The sequence below is a fragment of the Pteropus alecto genome, unplaced genomic scaffold, assembly GCF_000325575.1.
Source record: "Pteropus alecto unplaced genomic scaffold, ASM32557v1 scaffold7, whole genome shotgun sequence".
Taxonomy (NCBI): Eukaryota; Metazoa; Chordata; class Mammalia; order Chiroptera; family Pteropodidae; genus Pteropus; species Pteropus alecto.
The window spans coordinates 15,845,983-15,853,717 of NW_006494614.1; the positions used below are offsets into that span (position 1 = coordinate 15,845,983).

General features: G+C 35.0%; 1 protein-coding gene and 1 long non-coding RNA gene across 2 annotated transcripts in view; both read right to left on the reverse strand.

Annotated features, from left to right (window-relative positions):
* Positions 1-1,512: 1,512 nt before the first annotated feature.
* Positions 1,513-6,219, reverse strand: LOC112474592. Its single transcript, XR_003044444.1, has 2 exons — positions 6,117-6,219; positions 1,513-2,100 (listed from the first exon to the last, which is right to left on the reverse strand). It is a non-coding gene; the product is annotated as an uncharacterized LOC112474592 (long non-coding RNA).
* Positions 6,220-6,448: 229 nt separating this feature from the next.
* Positions 6,449-7,735, reverse strand: part of BCKDHB (branched chain keto acid dehydrogenase E1 subunit beta) — a 178,520-nt gene continuing 177,233 nt past the window's right edge. Inside the window, 1 exon segment of the mRNA XM_006926359.3 lies at positions 6,449-6,708. The gene's annotated coding sequence lies outside the window, so the exon portion shown is untranslated.

Here is a 7,735-nt window from a genome sequence, read left to right on the forward strand (position 1 = left end):
AATCTTGAGAAAGAACAAAGTTAGAGGTATCATACTACCTGATACCAAACTATGCTACAAGGCTAGAGTAATCAAAACAGCATAATACTAGCATAAAAACAGACACATAGATCAATGAAACAGAATAGAGAGCCCAGAAATAAGCCTGTACCTTATATGATTAATTAATCTATGACAAAGGAGGCATGAATATTCAATGGGCTAAAGACAATTTATTGAATAAATGATGTTAGAAAAACTGGACAGAACATGCAAAACAAAACAAAACTAAACAAAACAAAAACTAGACCACCTTCTTATACCATATATAAGAACTCAAAATGGATTAAAGACCCAAAACCTAAAACTCGTAGAAGAAAACATAGGCAGTAAACTCTCTGACATTGCTTGCTCTTAGTAATTTTTTTTTCTTATATATCTCCTTGGGCAAGAAAACAAAAGAAAAAAAAAATAAATGAACTACATCAAACTAAAAAGTTTTGTACAGCAAAGGAAACCATCAACAAAACGAAAAGACAACCTACCAAATGGAGGAAGATATTCACCAATGATACAGCTAATGAGGGGTTAATATCCAAAATTTATAAAGAACTCACACAATTCAATACCAAAAAAACAAACAATCTAATTAAAAAATGGGCAGAGGACCTTAATAGACATTTCTCCAAAAAGGACATACAGACGGCCAAAAGAAAAGGGAATTCTTGAGCACTGTTGGTGGAATTGCAAAATGGTGCAGCCACCATGGAAAACAGTATGGAGGTTCCTCAAAAAATTAAAAATTAAAAAATTAAAAAACCTATGACCCAGCAATTCCACTTCTGGGTATTTATCTGAAGCAATCCAAACCACTAACTTGAAAAGATATACGCACCCCTATGTTCATTGCATTTACAGTAGCCAAGATATGAAAGCAACCTAAGTGCCCATCAATAGATGACTAGATAGAAAAGATATTGTAGAAATATACAATAGAATATTTCTCGGTCATAAAAATAATGAAATTTTACCATTTGTGACAACATGGATGGACCTAGAGGGTTTTATGCTAAGTGAAATAAGTTAGAAAAAGACAAATACCACATGATCTCACTTATATGTGGGATTTAAACAACAAAGTAAACAAAGAAACAAAACAGAAACAGACTCATAGCTACACAGAACAAACCGATGGTTGTCAGATGTGAGTGGGGGTTCTGTGGGCTGGATGAAAAAGGTGAAAGGATTAAGAAGTACAAATTGGTAGTTACAAAATAGTCGTGGGCATGTAAAGTACAGCATAAGGAACATAGTCAATAATATTGTAAAAACTATGTATAGTGCCAGGTGGGTACTAAACTAATTGGAGAGATCACTGTAAATTATATAAATGTCAACCAGTAGGCTGTACACCTGAAACTAATATGAAATAATACTGAATGCCAACTATAATTGAATAATAAAGAATTGATAGATAATAAAAACAAAACAAGAAAGAAAGAAAAAAATCAAACATAATACAAAGACTAGTCATAAAGGTAAAGGGTTTTCCCCAAGTATATTTTATTAAAAACATGTGAACTTTCCTCTTTCGAATTGAATATATTCTAAAGCATTTAGAATAAATGAATTAGGATGCTTTGGGTTACAAGCAACAGAAGTCCAACTTGAACAAAGAAAAAGGTAGTTCATTGAAAGGATCTAGGGCAATTCCTCACAGAATAAAAGGGAGAATGGAATGGTTGTGTCTGCATGTGGCTGAAGTAGAGCTGGCTTTGGGGTGACTGGCTCCTGAGACTGGAACCCAGCCAGGACTCACTCCTCCTTGTACTGCAGCTTTCCTCAGTATACTGGTTCCATTCCTTTTCAGATGAAGATGGCCTTCCTCCATAGGGACAGTGGCCATAGGTCCCTCCAAAATATCTTCTCAGACCTATTTGTTTAAAAAATCCTAAAGGCTCTAGTTGGCCCAGTTTCGGTCACTTTCCATTTCTCTGTGGCCAATGGTGTCCATCCTCTAGCCCAGTCTCAAGTCTGCGGATTCTACCAATCAGAAGGGAAAAAGAGCACAGACAGGGCCACTGGGCAGATATATGTGAGGCAGGCTGACTCCATTTGTGACTACAAGAACAGAGATTAAGAAAATAAAAATTACTGACAATCTCATCACCCTCAAATTAATATTTCTGAATAAGCATTCTATTCTGGTTTGTCCATTTGCATACATTTTAGTGTACAATGCTGTCACAGAGACACTTAAAAATACATTGTTTTGAAATCTATCTGAAGAAACAGGCTTTAATACACAAAAAGAATGCTTCTCTCTTGGGGATTCTTGGGGTCTAGTCCTACCTAACGGACTATTTCTGTTCCTGAATTTCCATGCCTCTGGTGGTATAAAATATCGAATACTATCAAACTGTCACTTTAAATGTCTACATTATCCAAAGTGGTCTCTTATCTAAGTACTTTTCAGGTACAAGATCTGATTCAGGTATAGGCCTGAATTTCCTTTCATTTATTTGTTCACCAACATATTGAAAGCCTCTGTAGACCAAGCACTGTTCTAGGCTCTGTAGAGTTGGTAGGAAACAAACAGATCAAACCCCTGCCTCTGTGGAGTCAGTAAAACATTGTGGATGGAGGAAAAACAATTCCAGGATAATAAGTAGGTAGGCAGTCCAAATGATCAAGATGACATTTTTAAAATGATTATTTTAACTCTTTATAATCACTGTACTTTTGAAAATTCATAGTAAATAAAATAGACTAGCCAAGTAAGTCTCAGCAAGAAACTAAAGGAGTTTTAGTACTTTGATAATTATTTTCCTAAAATGATGGAATAAAATATTCCAATAGCAAAGACCTTTGCTTATCAATACTTTGGGTAAATGATTAGATTTTGTTAAATAACTTCCTCCCCTCAAAGGACCATGATGGTTTTAACTGACACAGGCACAGACATTACATGGCCTTTACTTTCTGCCATCATGATTACATAAAAATGTATCTCCACTCTTACAGGACACAGACATTATAAAATGAAAACTTTCATTTATATTTATGAAAAAATAACTTTTCAATTTTACAGCTTTATTTTTCTCATTTGGAACTATCTGCTTTTAACTTTATTATTTTTCTCACACTTGTGCTTCTTCCTCTTTATGCATTCTCACATTCTTGTATTTTCAGTTTCTTTTTAAAAGATTTAAAGTCTATGAATTTACCTCTGAGCAAAATCCTGGCAGAAGCACATCAGTGATCTTATGCTCTAAATATTTTGTAATTGTTTTACATTTCCTCCTTGGTTCCACAGTGACTTAGCTGGGTGCCTTTTTTTTTTTTTTTTTTTTAATCTCTAAGTAGTTGGAATATTTGCCATTAATTTGGGACATAGTCAGAAAATATGATGGCTTTTAATATTCCTTGAGGAATTTACTGTTATTTTTCTGTGTGCCTTAGTACATGATTGATTTTTAACTGCTTATATGTACTTTAAAAGGTGATATATTCTGTTTACAGAGGCACAAAGTTTAAAATATATTTCTATTGACCTAACCCTATTACTTATTATTGTCTACTTCATCTAACAAATTGAAAGTAGGGTGACGAAGCCTTCTTTTACGACTGTTCTGTCCATATCTTCTGTATTATAAGTGTTTGTTGACATTTGAATTACGCATTTATAAAGAATTTAACTGTCATATCTTTACTGTGGTATATTCCCTTTGTCAAATGTGGAACATTTGTTTCACACAGAAAATGTATTTAAGACAATTATTTAGGTGTATCATTTTTATTTAACTTGTTTCCATTCTTACTTCCAGTATGATTTCCTCATCCTTTTTCTAATTTTATTTTTCATTTTCCTGGCAAATATCTTGAATTACCATATTCAGGAAGGTATCAGATATCAGGGTTTCTAAATCTTTGCCCGTGCATGAATATTTTCTATTTCTTTTCAAACTAGATGGCCTAGGGGAGCATATGTATCAGAGTCTCCAAACCTCACACCTCTCTGGAAATTCCAACCCCTCGGCCAAGAATTTCTGCTAAAGGTAATGTTGTATCTCTATCTGGTTAACATCTATCAGTTGTCTTCTCAAGTGTACTTGGAACAGGTAAGAGTTTGAGAACGAGTCTTTTAGAATTTAGTGTCCATTGAAAAGACTATGGCTACATTTTGTTTCACAGCAACCCGACTTTCCATTCTGAGGTCCCCGGCCGGGCCTGGGCCAAGGCCATCTCTGTGGCTAGTACTGGATGGCACTGGGATTGGCAGCCCCTCTGGACCCACATGCAGTGAGGAGAAGGAGTTCTCTAAACAAACGGCAGATCTGTTACTAGAAGGTGGGGGCAGGGATGCCAGGCAGCCAGAAACCACATGGGTCCACCAGAGACAAACTGATGGGAAAGGGGTTTCACTAAACTGAATGAGATGCCTATGGGATATCTTCTCAGGATTCTCACCAAGAGTTTTTATATTATGTGATTTAAACCTAAGGGATTGGATTGAGGTCATTTCTGGAACTTGGACCTCATTTCTTTTTCTAATGTACACACATCTGTTTACTTAGCTTGGATAATACCTATCAGTTGTATAGAACATGGATATTATTTTTTTATTCTGAATGAAATTGATTGGATAATTTGAACTACAGAAGATTAAATTCACTTATATATCCCTGCTGTCACAGGAAGCAGACATTATTATGCTAGGCTGAGTAGTGGGGGATTTTTGAATTTGGCATTCGATTTAACGTCTCGAGTGTCTTCTCATCACTATTTTCTTATTTTCACAATATGGAACATCTGTTTCATATAAATAAATGTAATAAAGACAATGACTTAGATGTATATGCACATCTTGTGCCATGGACTAAGTTTAGTATTAATTTAAGCCATTTATTCTGGAAGGGAGGGGGATATTTACTGGTGGGGACCGCAGGGCTAACTGAAGCGGAGTGGAGATGGGAATGCTTTCATAGTCAGGCACTTAGTGCATAGATTATCCCCACAGCTATCCTCATGCTTGCTAATGCAAAAACGAAATTAAAATAAAATTAAAATGGCTAAGGAAAAATTCTTACAATACCAAATGAGTACAAAAACTAGTATTAAAGAGTTACTAATGGCAATATAACAAAATAAGTAACACTAACTAAAAGCATAAATATCAACTAAAAAAATAAGTTCAGCTAAAACACATATGTTCAAATAGAATCCACTGTAGCAGGTCGAGATGTGGTTGACCACCGCACAGTCTCTGTTCTGCTGGATGGACCACATGAGCGCAGAGTTCCCAGCATGGATGCCTAGAGCTTTTCGTGGAGAACGGAGACTGATGCCAAGGTCCACACTGAGTTTTGGTGTCTTAAACTCAGACAGTCCTGTCCTGTAAGCCAAATGGATTCCCTAAATATTTTCCAAATTTGTTGCTGACATACACATCTTTTCCCATCCTACATTATACAGGCGATTCTATTTTTAAACCAAAACCAGGACTTTATTATTACTCCTAACAAATGTTTTGGTTCTTTATTTCAGCCTCTGCCATCCAGAATCTTTGATAAAGGGCTTTTCCTTTACCTGTAAGTTTCTGGCAAATTTGCAAAAGTTACTTTCTGTATCCTCCTCCAAAAAGCTGATCAAAATAAACAGGACGCAATTTTTAACCTATAGTTTGAATGTAATATATACATTTGTAATTCTAAGAAAATGTCCATTTTTCTCAGTGTTTATAAAGGAAAACACACATGCCCCTGTTTCTCTGCTTCTGGGGGTGAATCTTTCTGCTGAAACTGGCGAGATGAAACTTTTGGAATCTACAAGACTAGAGGTGGGTCTAATAGCCTACCTCGGAGGGCAGGGCCAGGGAGAGGGACACTGCAAAGGAATTCTCAGGCCGTTTAGGCCTGTCTAAAACTATGGTGAAGGGTTAAAGAGGTGAGGTAAGAAACAAGAGGCCTGGCAAAGTCCTCGACAAGGACGCTTTCTCCTATTGGTGCCTTTTGTTGCTGCTAATGCTGTTTTTCTTTTTAGCTACGTAATAATATAAAGAACATGGGGGCGGGAGGGAACACATTTGTTTTATAACATCACCACAGAAAAAATCAACTACAGCAAAAGCTTGATACCTTTATAACTTAAGACTGGCTCATGATGTCCATCTCCCCAAATTAGGAAGAGAAGCAGCAAGAATAATCCTGTCCCCCATGCTCTGGAAAAAGTGAGCACGTTCATCAGTTTACCTTGTCTCAACAAGAAGTAAGAATGAGGAAAAACATTCCAGAAGCTTTATCAATATACAACCACCTTAGCCATAAAGAACTAAACCAAATACAATAAAGTTGAAAATTCAGCATTTCTAAACATTTCACTTTTACTCAGATCTAATCAACAAGTTAACAATCTATTACTCCGCCACAAAACTCTTTTTACTAATGAAAAAAAGGACACACAACCTGAAGACAATCTAATTTTGCTTTATTGAATACTATACCACATCCAATATTTACAGATGTAATTAAATGAAATTTATATGACTATCATATGGATCATTTAAAAAATTAATCTGAAACACTCAATACAATAACTAATTCATAATTTTTCAGCCAATATCCATCATGGTTGATTTAATAAAAACTATTTTCAAGAAGAGTTAAGTCTGAGGAAATATAAAAACATTCAAAAAAATATTCCGTATCTAGTCATAATCTTCCAGTTTTTCTGTAAAAGAAATCAATAACAATTATAGACATTCTGGCTACCATGAATTACATATAGATTTTTCTCAATTTCATGACTACTTTCTTTAATGCCGTATTTAACTTTTATCATAGTTTCGTGATAGGCTTAAATATTTTTCCATTATCATAGTTTTGAGATAGGCTTAAATTTTTTTTTTTTATGTTTAAAAGGAATATATATCCAAATATAAAACCAGCTCCTAAATATTACTTTAAAAATAACAAGGCATGTGGCCACATGTTATTATCTTGACTCTCGATTGTGATGGTCCATAGAAGGGAACAAATGGACTACAAAATGAGAATCTCCTAACCAGTCCTAAGTGTGACAATATAGTATCACCAGATGCAGTCACAGACATTAGGAGAACATGAGAAATACAGCACCTACCTCTACATGTCTGAGAGAATACCAGGGATGTGTGGACTAATGGCCCTAACTCACATCTGCAACAACATTCTTAGAATAGAATTACAAAAAGTGTGGAGGTCCAAGTGGCAGAAGTGGGGCATCAATTTGTCTAACTACACAAATTTAAAGATCTCTATTTCTCTCTGGTTTTAGGTGAGCTAGTTTTACTACCCATACACAGAATTAAGAAATTTAACATTTCTTATCTTTAGAACGTGTGGGCTGTGTTATTATCCAGAGTTCTCCCTTTTCTTTTGAAAGATCATGGTATTTAAAAATGTATTATTATTTTTTGGACAACCTAGACATTAAAAGGCAAAGCATTAAATCCTATCTATACGTCTGAACCATTTGAAAAATACCGAAGATAAAATAAGTGTCAGTGATAGCAACTTCTATAGTATTAAAACCCTGAAAACTAACAGCTTTTAATGATATTCATTGTTGCTAGACTAACACTGCTGGAGGGGCATATAAGCATGACTTAGAAATTATAATGGAAAAAATATCATTGATTATCCACAATTTAAAACCATTCACTTCTCAAAAAGATTCTGGAAACGATAGTGGTGCCTGATTTTATATATATATTTAT